The sequence below is a fragment of the Moschus berezovskii genome, chromosome 3 (assembly GCF_049115385.1).
Source record: "Moschus berezovskii isolate FMDL1 chromosome 3, NW_MosBer_1.0, whole genome shotgun sequence".
Lineage (NCBI taxonomy): Eukaryota > Metazoa > Chordata > Mammalia > Artiodactyla > Moschidae > Moschus > Moschus berezovskii.
The window spans coordinates 35,260,814-35,276,478 of NC_142462.1; positions in this window are offsets into that span (position 1 = coordinate 35,260,814).

Here is a 15,665-nt window from a genome sequence, read left to right on the forward strand (position 1 = left end):
ACTCCCTCTCTCATCCGGTCCCCTCCTCCCCCTCTTCCTCTCCTGCTCTTCAGTCTGACGCTGTTCCTTCTGTCTGGGAATAGGGCAGCTTCTCTCATTTGGGAATATTCTACTCCTGTGCTAAATTTCAGCTTAGATTTTACATTCATTTCCTCTGCATGGTTTGTCGTTGTTGTTGTGTTGCTAACCACATGGACTGCAGCCCGTCAGGCTCCTCTGTCCAGGGGATTTCCCAGGCAAGAATACTGGAGTGGGTTGCCATTTCCTTCTCCAGGGAATCTTCCCAACTTCCGAACCCAGGGATCCAACTGGAATCTCCAGCACTGGCAGGAGATTTCTTTACCACTGAGCCACCAGGGAAACAGCAACACCCAACTCCACTACACCTCCACCCCCCTGCATAGTTTCAGTTCAGTTCAGTCGCTCAGTCGTGTCTGACTCTTTGCGACCCCATGAATCACAGCATGCCAGGCCTCCCTGTCCATCACCAACTCCCGGAGTTCACTCAAACTCATGTCCATCGAGTCAGTGATGACATCCAGCCATCTCATTCTCTGTCATCCCCTTCTCCCGCCCCCAATCCCTCCCAGCATCAGAATCTTTTCCAGTGAGTCAACTCTTTGCATGAGGTGGCCAAATATTGGAGTTCAGCTTTAGCATAAGTCCTTCCAATGAACACCCAGGATTGCTCTCCTTTAGAATGGACTGGTTGGATCTCCTTGCAGTCCAGGGGACTCTCAAGAGCCTTCTCCAGCACCACAGCATCAATTCTTCGGCGATCAGCTTTCTTCACAGTCCGACTCTCACATCCATACATGACCACTGGAAAAACCATAGCCTTGACTAGATGGACCTTTGTTGGTAAAGTAATTTCTCTGCTTTTTAATATGCTATCCAGGTTGGTCATAACCTTCCTTCCAAGGAGTAAGCATCTTTTAATTTCATGGCTGCAATCAGCATCCACAGTAATTTTGGAGCCCAAAAAAAATAAAGTCTGACACTATTTCCACTGTTTCCCCATCTGTTTCCCATGAAGTGATGGGACCAGATGCCATGATCTTTCTTTCTCTTCCCCACCTAATGATAAGGGCGCTCTCCATCTTTGTAAATTACCACCTTCAAGCTCTTGTTTTATGTTAATTTTATGTTAATTGCCTGGTCTTCCTCCTGTGCCTTCCGTAGACCCCAGCTCACTAAGATTGGGACACTGACATCAGTCTAGTTCACCACTGCAGCCCCCTTATGACTCAAAAAAAGAAAAAAGAAAGAAAATTCATACTTTATGGCAAGACAAGAAAAATTTAAACATAAGAATTTTCTGTGCTGGTTTGGGCTCCTCCCTCCCCTTTAGTGTGTATTGTGCGTGTACAGTAACCAGACCTCCTTAGGAGATAACCTTCCACCAGAATCCTGTAAGGGGTCACGATGTCTCCCTATTCACTTTGAAAGTGCATATCTGGACTGTATAAACTGTCAGTGCATCATTTGATGTGTAACCCTTTCTCTCAAAAACGTATAGTATATAATTGTGCTTTGCTCTCAACAGGTAGACCACTCCTCATGCTGTGGAATCCAGAGTCGCAAAACACAATGGAGTTCAGTTTATTACGCCAGTGAGTCCAAGGGGAATCAGTTCCCAGCAAGGACCCTGATGTTTCTGAGGGGGCCAGTTTTATACACCTGCCCTCCACCCTGCCCACGTGACTGGTTACTTGTTAGCAACCTCTTTGTTGTACATGACTGAGTTTTACAACAAGTAGGTGCTAGGAGAACAAATAATTAAGGTTAAAGTGGGGGAACAATGATTACACATCAAGGGGGGGTGTCTCCATGGTGAATCTAACAGAGGCAGCCTGACCCCAGCTACAATCTCCGTTTGCCATCTGTAGGGAAGGAAGTCTCCAGGAGAAGGAAGGAAGACTCCAGGTTTTCACTAGCAACAATTTCCTCACTCTTGGGCAGGGTTCAGGCCCAGTTCACATCCTGTCTGTAAGATGGACGGCAGGCTTCAAGATGGAGTCTCTCCTGCTTTCCACACACTGGCCCCAACACTCAGGGCTTTCTGAAAGGTGTCTCCCAGGTTTATAAACCTCAAGTTGGCCTGAAAAAAAATTTCCATTTCTTCCTTAGATTGACTATTAATTTCTTGTCAACACGATGCATGAGTGATTGTATAAATGCATAAATGAATGAATAAAGTAACAGGTGATGAAGAGTTTACAGTCTAAGTGATGAAATAGGGTCTAGGCATAAACATGTATTCAGTGCATAAGTGCCAAGAGAAATGTATATCCATTAGTGGTATAACACCCTCCCATGTGGCTAGGTACTGTGAAAATGTCTAATCTCTCTATACCTGTTTTCCACTTGTAAAATCAGTATACTATAGACACTTTCCCTTTTCACTTTCATGCTTTGGAGAAGGCAATGGCAACCCACTCCAGTGTTCTTGCCTGGAGAATTCCAGGGACGGGGGGAGCCTGGTGGGCTGCCGTCTATGGGGTCGCACAGAGTCGGACACGACTGAAGCAGCTTAGCAGCAGCAGCAGCAGCAGCAGACATTATAGCAGATTTAAATAAGGTAAATAAAAAGCATTTTCTTTAGTACTTTTTAACTGACTCCAAATTTAGCATGAGATGAGAATGGGATAAAACTGCTCCCAAAGCCCAATGGCAAATATGCTAAGTTCACAAATGGTTACCTTGACATTACCTTGATTTTGTTGCAAAGCCCTGTAGCCTCCCTGTGTTAGACTCTGTAGTTCATTATTCCCAACCTGGCAGAACCTTAAAATCCCCTGATGCCTAGGAGGCATTCCAGATCAATTTGGTCAAAACCTCTCTTTGAAGTGAAGATGTATCTTGATTGTCTGCAGATGATAAAAGATGAATAAAAACAATTTTCCCAACAAAATTTAGTGAAACAACAATAACAACCAAAAAAAAAAAAAAGACACCAACCAGTTGGACATGAGAACAATTAAGTCAAAACAAAACTTACCTGAAATCAACTACTCCAGTAATGATTTTACACAAATGTAAAATATGAAGTAATTTTGTAACTCTTTGCATGTTTAAAGGCAATTTTCTTGTTTGACTTTGAAAACTTTTTTAGTTTTTAGTCTTTTAAATCTGCTTTGACTGTTAGCCACTATCCACAAATGTCATGATTTCAAGGGATAAAAGAGTGATTCAGCCTGCATGTAAATGTTCAACATCATGGAGTGCCTTTCCCAAATTAACCTGTTCTACCCACCACCCCAGGGAATAAAAAAAACAAGTACCAGGAGATTCCCTCCTGTTGTTGAAGACTTTGGTTATTACAATTTAGTTCAGTTCAGTCGCTCAGTCATGTCCGACTCCTTGCGACCCCATGAATCACAGCATGCCAGGCCTCCCTGTCCATATCCAACTCCCAGAGTTCACTCAAACTCATGTCCATCGAGTCGGTGATGCCATCCAGCCATCTCATCCTCTGTCGTTCCCTTCTCCTCCTGCCCTCATACCTTCCCAGCATCAGGGTCTTTTCCAATGAGTCAACTCTTCGCATGAGGTGGCCAAAGTATTGGAGTTTCAGCTTTAGCATCCGTCCTTCCAGTGAACACCCAGGATTGATCTCCTTGAGGATGGACTGGTTGGATCTCCTTGCAGTCCAAGGGACTCTCAAGAGTCTTCTCCAACACCACAGTTCAAAAGCATCAATTCTTCGGCCATCAGCTTTCTTCACAGTCCAACTCTCACATCCATACATGACCACTGGAAAAACCACAGCCTTGACTAGACGGACCTTGGTTGGCAAAGTAATGTCCCTGCTTTTTAATATGCTATCTAGGTTGGTCATAACTTTCCTTCCCAGGAGTAAGTGTCTTTTAATTTCATGGCTGCAATCAGTATCTGCAGTGATTTTGGAGCCCCCAAAAATAAAGTCTGACACTGTTTCCACTGTTTTTCCATCTATTTCCCATGAAGTGATGGGACCAGATGCCATGATCTTTGTTTTCTGAATGTTGAGTTTTAAGCCAACCTTTTCACTCTCCTCTTTCACTTTCATCAAGAAGCTTTTTAATTCCTCTTCACTTTCTGCCATAAGGGTGGTGTCATCTGCATATCTGAGTTTATTGATATTTCTCCCGGCAATCTTGATTCCAGCTTGTGCTTCTTCCAGCCCAGCTTTCCTCATGATGTACTCTGCATATAAGTTAAATAAGCAGGGTGACAATATACAACCTTGACGTACTCCTTTTCCTATTTGGAACCAGTGAGTTGTTCCATGTACAGTTCTGACTGTTGCTTCCTGACCTGCATACAGGTTTCTCAACAGGCAGGTCAGGTGGTCTGGTATTCCCATCTCTTTCAGAATGTTCCAAAGCTTATTGTGATCCACACAGTCAAAGGCTTTGGCATAGTCAATGAAGCAGAAATAGATATTTTTCTGGAACTCTCTTGCTTTTTCCATGATCCAGCGGATGTTGGCAATTTGATCTCTGGTTCCTCTGCCTTTTCTAAAACCAGTTTGAACATCTGGAAGTTCACGGTTCACATATTGCTGAAGCCTGGCTTGGAGAATTTTGAGCATGACTTTACTAGCGTGTGAGATGAGTGCAATTGTGCGGTAGTTTGAGCATTCTCTGGTTATTACAAGAAATCCTTTATTTTTAGATGATTTAATATAGCGCAAGGTGAAAAGCCTGGGTGCTGAAAGTCATGTTTCTTCCTTTGTTTTTTAAAGGAAGTCAAACTGACTGCCTAGAATGTATTTCTTAAGTGAACGATTCACTTTACTAAGGAGACAGGGATGTTAATCAGTTAAGGACTTTAACCCAGGCATGACTTATTTCACAACTCACTCTTTGAATTACTAAAAATCCTCACTTTTCCTAGACACATGACCACTGCCGATAAAGGAAGAAATTGTGAGTCAGTAAAGTGGGTTGCTTATTTTACTCACCCTCTGCCTAAAACCATAAAGTGGTCAATGCTACCATTTTAACAGACTTGGAGAGATGTCAAAGGAACACTGGTCTTGGCCAAAGTACTGGGACTGGTTTTCTGGCAGAAAATAATTCAGGCAAAATGGCCTGGCTTGCAGAGCCAGATGCCACAGTCCGGCTGTTTTAGGCATCAGTCTTTGCTCTGTGACCTTTGACAACTTTTCTAGACTTTGTAAACTTCAGCTTCCTAATCTGCAGTGTAAACGTATGGAAAGTTGTGTGGATTAAAGGCGATAATTACAGTGCAGTACTAAGCACAAAGAGTGTTTATGCTAATTGATTCTTTCTTGAGTTTCATTAAGATTGTGAAGTTGAACGTGCAAGCAGAAGCTTATGATCTTTTCGAGTGAATAGCAATGCAAAGTCCAGCACTAAAGAGGCAAATTTGGAAATGATCATGACTAAAAACTGGAAAATGCCCTGGCTCCACTGATAGAAATAAATAAATAAATATATATATATATATGCTAACTGCTGCTGCTAAGTCACTTCAGTCGTGTCAGACTCTGTGTGACCCCATAGACGGAAGCCCACCAGGCTCCCCCGTCCCTGGGATTCTCCAGGCAAGAACACTGGAGTGGGTTGCCATTTCCTTCTCCAATGTGTGAAAGTGAAAAGTGAAAGTGAAGTCGCTCAGTCGTGTCTGACCTTTAGCGACCCCACGGACTGCAGCCTACCAGGCTCCTCCATCCATGGGATTTTCTATAGCCTGGTGTTAATCTCCTGATTGTACATTATGGAGCATCTGACCTTTATCTGAAGATTGGTTACTGAGATAAGCCTTAGAAACTAACCTAGAGTGTCCTTTTAATAACTTAATTAAATCTTTTAGCAGTATCACGTAACAAGGAATATAATATGTATATAGGTGTTAGCATGATTAATTTCAGCTGCTCTTCAATATACTGCCATTATAAGCAATCTAATTACATAAACATTTAATTCCGGGTAAAGCAATTAAATACATAAATATATCCTCTTAAAATAAAAAATCCATTGATAAAATTCACTCTAGATGTGAACTATGTATACTGAGATGACAAATTTATAATTTCACTTTGTTAATAGGAAAAATTAAAATAGTTTCAGTACAGACTAGCTGTTTGAAATGTGTTCAATTTGGTAAACAGTTTTATTTTAGTTGTTCAATAAATTGTGAAATACATTAATTTTAGGGAAAATACATGTATAAAGTCAGATATAAAATTTACCTAACGGGTTTTGTAAAGGAAGATACAAAACCCCCAAATCTGAACAATATATACCAACTGTGCAGACTACTTGTAATTCATGAATACGTCAGCAGATGGCAATCATGAGCTTTAAATTTATAAAGTTCTGCTTTAGCCCAAAGTACTGTAGGAATGGCAAAACCAAGGCAACTATTTATTGACATCTGGTTTTTACGTGTAATCCTTCAATAAAGGATGTAGGGTCAAGTTTTGACTCTGAAAGCCCTTCCTAGTGGCTTCTTAGATTGCTGAACTAACAAATGTACACTGTGCTTGCAGTGAAGAAAAAGAAATAAAGCACATTTCATTACTTGTTACTGAATATAATAGATTTTGTATTTTGCAAGCTATAGCTATTACTGAAACACATAGAAATGCAATGACTCAATACATCTGCCTGACTGCTTTAATGAGGTTACATTTTATTGGTGGCCGTCAAAGTCAGGTCGCTAGCCCAGCAACAGCAACATCCCCTGAGAGGCAGATGTGCAGGTTCTTAGGCCACACGCAGGCCTAAGTAAAATCACAATTCTGGGATGAAGCCCAGGTGATCATAATACCTGCTGAAGTATGAGAACCAAAGCCTTTAAAGCAGCTTGAAATACAGAAGAGAGGCTCTGAATTTATGACTTTTGTTCAGCTATAATTGATGTAAATACAGTAATAATCAACAATGTAGTTGATTCTTTCTTATTATTTAGTGCTCAAACACAGTATAGCCTGTCAAATAAAGAACGTGACTCAGAAGGTTAGAAGCCATGACTTAATTTCCAAGCATTTCTTATACCAAAAGAATTTTATGTTCCCCTTTGCATTATACTGAAAGGGATAACATTATGGTACATTTTGCATTACATCCTAATGAAACAAATACAAAATAAGTCAACACAGGATTATATCCAAGTGGTAGAGAACATGAAGGAAAATAATTTTCTACAAAACATGTATTATTCTTATTTGTGTCAATACTTGTGTATGTTCTGTTTTGTCTACGGCAAAGCCAAATTCTCATGCAATTTTGTCCCTGAGATAGATAAGAGTCATTTTACATTAACAATAAATATACCCAGGCACAATTTTTTTTAAAAAAGGGAAGATATACAAAATTGTTTATCGATGTGATAATTTTATCCTAAACGCTACTAACACTACTATGTTTCAATTCTCTTCCAATTTGAATTTTTATTAATTCAAAATTTCTCGAATACATAAACTACCATTTTCCACGAAGAGTCAGCGTTTATTCAACTTCTTCATATAGAGACAACTTTTTTCTCATCTACAAACAGTCTTAATAAATAGACTATTTGTAAATCATATTAGGTGCCTATGAGGGTAATACCAAGAGCAAAAATCATAAGTATTCATTGTATTTTCACTTTCTAGAAAATGTAATTATTTGTGTCTGACTTTTTTGGTAACAGATATAATAGTATTGGAACATCCTGATCTTTATGCTTAATCTCCTAGCCATAGTTCAGATATTCTGACTATTATCTAGGGACATGTGTGTTAGAATTTCCTCTCTGTATGCATATGTGTAATATGTATGTGTGTATTTGTTTAAATGTGAACTTTAAAATATGGACTTAGATAAAATCATAAAATCATATAAATCTTTTAGCTTCACCTACCTGAGGTTGCAAGTATCTATCTAGGTATCTATCAGTCATTACCAGGAAGGCTAGATGAAACATTCTAGTTGAAAAGGACTGGCTCAAATAATTTAATTCGGGGCATGTGTTTGTCATGTGGGTGTACATGTGTAGCTGTGTGCACTGGTGACCACTGGGAAGAGGTTAAGAAGGTATCAGAAAGGCTGAGGATTTGGTGCCTTCTTTATATAACTTACTATTGTCACCCTGCTTATATGCAGAGTACATCATGAGGAACGCTGGGCTGGAAGAAGCACAAGCTGGAATCAAGATTGCCGGAAGAAGCACAAGCTGGAATCAAGATTGCCGGAAGAAATATCAATAACCTCAGATATGCAGATAACACCACCCTTATGGCAAAAAGTGAAGAGGAACTCAAAAGCCTCTTGATGAAAGTGAAAGAGGAGAGTGAAAAGGTTGGCTTGAAGCTCAACATTCAGAAAACTAAGATCATGGCATCTGGTCCCATCCCTTCATGGGAAATAGATGGAAAAACAGTGGAAACAGTGTCAGACTTTATTTTTGGGGGCTCCAAAATCACTGCAGATGCTGATTGCAGCCATGAAATTAAAAGACGCTTACTCCTGGGAAGGAAAGTTATGACCAACCTAGATAGCATATTAAAAAGCAGACATTACTTTGCCAACCAAGGTCTGTCTAGTCAAGGCTATGGTTTTTCCGGTGGTCATGTATGGATGTGAGAGTTGGACTGTGAAGAAGGCTGATCGCCGAAGAATTGATGCTTTTGAAGTGTGGTGCTGGAGTAGACTCTTGAGAGTCCCTTGGACTGCAAGGAGATCCAACCAGTCCATTCTAAAGGAGATCAATCCTGGGTGTTCATTGGAAGGACTGCTGCTAAAGCTGAAACTCCAATATTTGGCCACCTCATGCGATGAGTTGACTCACTGGAAAAGACTCTGATGCTGGGAAGGATTGGGGGCGGGAGGAGAAGGGGACGACAGAGAATGAGATGGCTGGATGGCATCACCGACTCGATGGACATGAATTTGAGTGAACTCCGGGAGTTGGTAATGGACAGGGAGGCCTGGTGTGCTGTGATTCATGGGGTCGCAAAGAGTCAGAAACAACTGAGCGAATGAACTGAACTGAACTGATCTTTGATGAAAAGGAGAGTCAGTATTTCTCTTAAGGCTCTATTTTCTTCTTAATTAGATGTTACTGTGACAGTTTCAACACGCCTCTTTCAAGACTTTCAAATCTGAGGAATCTGGCCAATAAAATTTATCATGGTGATTGCAAGGGTGTCCATGGAAATTATCTACTTCATATGTCTTTAGCTCCCTGCGGAACATAAAGAAAACAGTTTCCCTTGCTGTTTTTTGAGTGGTACCTTAAAGCTGTAGTTTAATAAACCATTTGCGGGCTGCAGAGTTTGTGTAGGTGAGAACTTGCATATCTTAGACATTAAATATATTCCAAAGAACATGGTGTGGAAGTTTGAGAGTGGAATGTAGATAAAATTAAATTTAACATGGTGTGGAAGTTTGAGAGTGGAATGTAGATAAAATGAAATTTAAACACGGTGCATTTTAAAATAGAATATACTCTCAAGTCATTACACAAAATGCATACTAACGGATCATAATCTCCACTTCCTTTTATGACTACAAGATGCTCTTGATACTTTTGTGCTCTTTGCAAATTATTAAAGTAGTGAATTTATCCAGTGACGAAGTGGACTTTCCCACTTGTGAAAAAATGCAACAGTGTGCAGAATTTACAAGGGAAGATAGTACATAAAAGCCACATCTGTCACTAATATAAAACTCTAACTCCAAACTTCACACTGAAATGGGTATATTCGGGTGAGGAGGATAAAGGATTTACTGAAAGTAACTCTATTGTCATGCACCATATTGGCTTTAGAATGATACTTACTGATAGTGTTAGCTCTGCTTGAATAAAACTTCTTTGATATTTTTTGGTGCAGATGAGTAGGCCAAACTAGAGACTGAAAAAGAAAGTACAAGAAGTGAACAGAACTAACATATCAAAGCAGACTTTTGTTCATTTTCAAATTAGTTTTCTTAATAGACTACTGGTCTAATCCCCTTATGAAGCTTGGGGATGGTGGGGTGGAGCAGAAATGATCTCGCCTTGGTTTCTCACTTAACAGCTAGCTCCCTGCCTGTCTCCGATGACCACCTAGATTTTTCAACCTTTTTACATTCAAGGTATAGGGAACTCAAGCTTTCCCTTTATTTACCTGAGATCCTTCCTCTGAATTCCTGGTGTCAGTTTGAGTACATGCTTGTTTGCCAGGAACCTAGTGTTGTTGAAGTCCTGTTTGCTGAGAGTGAAGTCAAAGCTTGACAACAAGAGAGATAAAGTCTCAGGGCCTGGTGCAGGAGCCAGAAACTGAAATCACTGCAGCACCACAGAGCAGACACTTGGATCGAAATCAGAAGCAGCAGAACAAGTCAAGGGGAGTGATTCATACGGGGTGGACCTGTGGTTTGGATTTTAGACCTAAGTGTATATAAGTTTTGCATGATTTGGTTGAATGACTAAGATTCATGGGTACAGCCAGATATGACCTCACCTTTCAGGTGAAATATTAATGTCTTCCCACCTTTTCCTTATTTTAAAGAGAATAACTACTGCTAGTACGATAGAGGAGTATTCACATTTATAGACAATGGACAGTATGATAGCACTTCAGAAATGCTGCACCACCACAGGTTTTACTCACAGAGAGCAATATGCTAACATCGCCATTAGGACTTGAAAACTTGATATGCTTTCCTGCAATTTGTCGTACTATAAAGGACACAGCCCCTTTCTTTCATTCTTTTCTATTTTTCTTAGATATTTATGTGAAAGTATTAATATACTTAGGACAGAAAAAAGATATGCCCCAATCATAAAAAATTTGGGGGATGGTGATGGGGGCAGTGGACCTCTAGCAGCCTGGAGCACTTCGAGTCCATTTAAGGGAATAAGATTCAGTGTTGTTACCTCTTTCCTTGGTTGACTGATCATTAGGGACAGAGTGAGGGACAGCGTTGGCTGATCCAGCCACCCACAGAGGAAACTGTGGCTCTTCATTCCTGGGCAGTAAGCTTGGAGGGCCCAAGGGATTTCTTCCAGCCCCAGCTCCAGATGTTGTTGAAGGATGATTGAGGTCCTCTGTCTTAGTGAGTAGGTGAGGACCAATATCCTGATGGATTGATAAGAATAAAGTAATCAACAAGAGACAATGCAAATTTGACAAGATTTGGGGTTTTTTAGTAACACAATACATTTTGGCTTGGGGGGGCAGGGTTTGCAGCACCTTGTGTGGCAACAGATGCAGAGTCTTTGGATGTTACGGTAGGAAAACCTTTGAAATCACTAAGTCTTCAGCTCATGAAAAGGAAAGTGAAAAATATTCCTAAAGATTTCTAATTAAATGAATGTGACCTACCTATAATTAGTTGATGCAGATAATTCTAAACTATTAAAAGAGTGCAAAACATTTTTTTAGATCTAGAATTTGACTTTTCACAATATATTTCTTGGGAAATACATCACTAATAAGAGATTATGTATTCAGTAGATAATTTTCCTGGCAAAAAGAGTTTTAAAGAATACTTTACTAGACACCCACATTTCCAGCAATTTCTGAATTAGTTTCCTCTGCTATGAGTAACTGACAACCTGTGATTTATGGACTTGGAATAATTGAATTTCTTGGCTGTCAGATACTTTGAGTAAGAAATATTACATATGTTTCCAGAAAAATGATTTAAGGGAGAAAAAGAGTGAAGTTGATGCCAAGTTCTGAAACTGTATTTGGAAACTATGTTCTAACCAAATGGTATTTAAGATGCTCTCTCTAAGTTTCTGAAATATGTTTGCTAAATAATGTTTGAAAATGCAGTTCTAATCATGCTGCTTTCCAGCGAAGTCAAAGAAAACAGTGGAGAGCAACTTATTGTTCTCACCTTCTCAAGCCCAGGAAATGCAGAATCTGTCAGTGATGCATGGTGAGGAGCTGAGTCAATTTCTTCAAGAACAGGAGTTACACAATATCTTATTTTATCTGTCAAATATAAAATATTGAATGATTTAGTGGAATTATTGCACGAACAGATTTTTTTAAAACGTTACATCTCTACCACAACTTCTCAACTTAACTATGTGTTTGACTTACACTGTATTTTGGCTAGTTTCGTTCAGTCTTTGGATTTAACCAGTTCATCAACTTCAAATTTCATGGAGTGTTTACCAACCCTTTTCACGTTCTATTACAATGATAATTGGTTGACTATGGAAGAAATTTTTAGGTACTGAGGGTGAGGACCAGTTCTCTGAGTGCTTTTGACTAACTCAGTCCAATAGGAATCCTGAGGTGATGGAAATATTCCGTAACTGTAGTCCATATGCAGCTGTTCAGCACTTGGACCGTGACTAGCTCAACTGAGAAACTGAATAACTGAATATTTGATTTTGTTTTAACCGATTTATATTTAAATTTAAATACTCACATGTGGATAGGATTGTGGCTACTGTATCCAATAATACAGTAGACCTTAGAACAGTGCATTTATGACCCTGAGCAATTCAAGTCTACACTTGTGGGTAGCACTGACATTGGTTGCTTGGGATCATATTCATGGGTGTTCCTCAGTGGGACACCCATGGGGTGTGTTACACCCATTAGGGGTAATACTTCCCTAATTTGGGGCTTCCCTGGTGGCTCAGAGGGTAAAGCGTCTGCCTGCAATGCAGGAGACCCAGGTTCAGTCCCTGGGTCGGGAAGATCCCCGGAAGAAGGAAATGGCAACCCACTCCAGTATTCTTGCCTGGAAAATCCCATGGACTGAGGAACCTGGTAGGCTACAGACCATTGGGTCGCAAAGAGTCGGACACAACTGAGCGACTTCACTTTCACTTCCCTAATTTAGAGAGGTGTAAATTTGTTAGGATATTTTTTATTGTTACAACTAAGTGTCCAAGCGTTTAGTGGGTGTTGGCCCGAGATGCTTAATGGCTTGAAATGCATAATACAGTCTGCACCATGAATTACTGCTGCTGCTAATTCGCTTCAGTCATGTCCAACTCTGTACGACCCCATAGATGGCACCCCACCAGGCTCCCCATCCCTGGGATTCTCCAGGCAAGAACACTGGAGTGGGTTGCCATTTCCTTCTCCAATGTATGAAAGTGAAAAGTGAAAGTGAAGTCGCTCAGTTGTGTCCTACTCTTAGCGACCCCTTGGACCGCAGCCTACCAGGAAACTCCGTCCATGGGATTGTCCAGGCAAGAGGACTGGAGTGGGTTGCCATTGCCTTCTCCAACAATGAATTACTGTCCACCCCAAATGCCAGCAGGAACCAATGTGACAAATCCAAATAGGTCAGCCAAGTTCTCTAAATATTTCAGCTGTAGGATTCATTAATGAGATCTGCAATCTCAGTGCTATCTATAATTATAATTCTGTCTCCTATGATCTGTATCTTATTTCCTCCTGCCTCCTCAAGGATCTCACCTTCTTTTATCATGCTAATTTTGTTCTGGATCCTCAACCACTTCCTGTCTATATTTGAACATACTTTAATCTTTCCAAATTGTGTCAACTAGGAAAAACTAAATACCATTTCTTAATGTCACATCCTCTAGCTGGGACTGTCTCTGCCTCATTCACAGCATCCTGTCCCCTGCCAGTCTCAGAACTGTACATTTATTCATCTAGCTATAGGGAGAAGGGACTGTTTCTTGTATTGTGATGGAAAGAATGTTCACACCATATGTAAGTTTCAAAACACACCATTTATTACACAGACAAATCAATAGAGTTATCATACCATGTTCCACTTCTAAACAACTGTATAATATGTATGTGTAGATACACACACACATATGTTGAAAATTTTTAAACAGAGTTCAGTTCTTTTATGCTTATAATTACTGGACCTTTTAGTATTTAGTCTCTATGGCACACCACCATATTAGTGTCACATTTTTTTTTCTAATTTAGTATCACATTATTTTTTCCCAAGGGTAGGCTCATACTAAAACTGTAATGTAGTCACTTAAAATATTCTAGTTCAGTTTTCTGAAAATTTAATTTTCAAATACTTGACAAATGTCTTCCTAATTTCCCCTACTTACCTCAAAAAGAATCACTGCACATCCCAAATAAATCATTCTAAATAACTGAGTCCTGAAAATGTTGGGCTAAATATTAAAATAATTAAAGATCTATCTATACTCGGTTAAATACATTGTAGACTACTTGGATAACTGTGATGATGGCATCTCTTCTTAACTCTATGTCAAAGCAGTCATGTGCCTGCTTTTGTCCTTTATGGGTGATTTCTTTATTATTTCAAAAGGCATTAAAACATCTTACTGATATATTATAACTCTGTATTGTGCAAACATGTCTACAAAGAAATGACACCTAAAATGAGAGTTGGTGGATATTCTTTCAATACAAAACTACATCCTTGCATAAATTCAGTAGAACCATATATACACAAAATACCTGTATTATATAATTCAGATTTTCAGTGTTTAAAAATCATTCATAATTATGGCATCAAATAAACAGAAATTAATTGCCACAAGTTATATTCTCATAGATATTTTCAAAGACCATGCTGTTTTCTCTCCGATGTATAGTATCATAGGTTAATATTTTAACATTCCTTTATGGAAATGAAGGACTGAATCTAGCTATTTAAACATAAGCCTATCTTTTAGCTTCCTTCTACAGAGATCTCTTCCAGGTTCTTTGCATTCTTGAGAATGATCTGTCTATATTTTTCTATGTGAATTATAAAACAAAACAAAATTCCTAAATTAAATTCTACCAAAGCTAACTGTAACTTCATCTTTTGGGCATACATCATCTGTCCTTTTGTATAATTTTAATTGGGCTATAATGTATTTGAAATATAAGTGTCGTGAATATTTCAAGTAATTCTATCTACATTTATAAACATGGAAGTATCTGAATTAAAGCTGTTATGTTTATAAATCAGTACTAATTGTTCTTACATAAATACCAAAATAATAGATTGCCAAATAATTAAGCAATTTGTCTTGATACTATTCAGACCACTTCACCCCATAAATTTCGGCCACAGTGATATTTACACATAACAGACATAATAAAAGAAATAAAACTAAGAAAATTTAATAGAGATTACATGTGACTCTGTGGGCAGAGAAAAGTCTTGAAAAACCACTTTCTCTTTTCTATGGGAACAGAATCTTGATAATGCTCCCACAGCATCACAATTTCTTTTCTACTACATATGTACATCCATGAATGTTATAAATATGTGCTATATATATTTTCTGTATTTACAAATATACACATACACACAAACATACTTTATTCTTAGGCTGATTCACAAACATGCACGTCAATCTGCACAGTATAATCAAAAGATACTTCTTTTCCTTAAGTGATATTCATGTATAACTCTTCGCTCTTTTGTGCAAAAATATCATACAGATTAATATTCTCTCTCTCTAAAAAAAAAACCCTCTTTTTTATGTTTTATGTTTTGTTAATTTACAAGAAAATTATGAAACTTAGTTCATTCACAAATTGAAAATAATTACAATGTTTTTACAACAAGGCATTGCTGAGGTTTTAAATTGTGGCATTCTTTGAAGCCATCGTCTTTCAGAACAAAGACGTTGGTAAGTTATTATTATTTCTTGATATTTGCACTTTTTAATTACTTATATGAAATATGTCATTACAAATCTAACATTCATGCTAGTCAAATAGTGTTTGTGTAGAATATGAATCTTTCTATTTTATC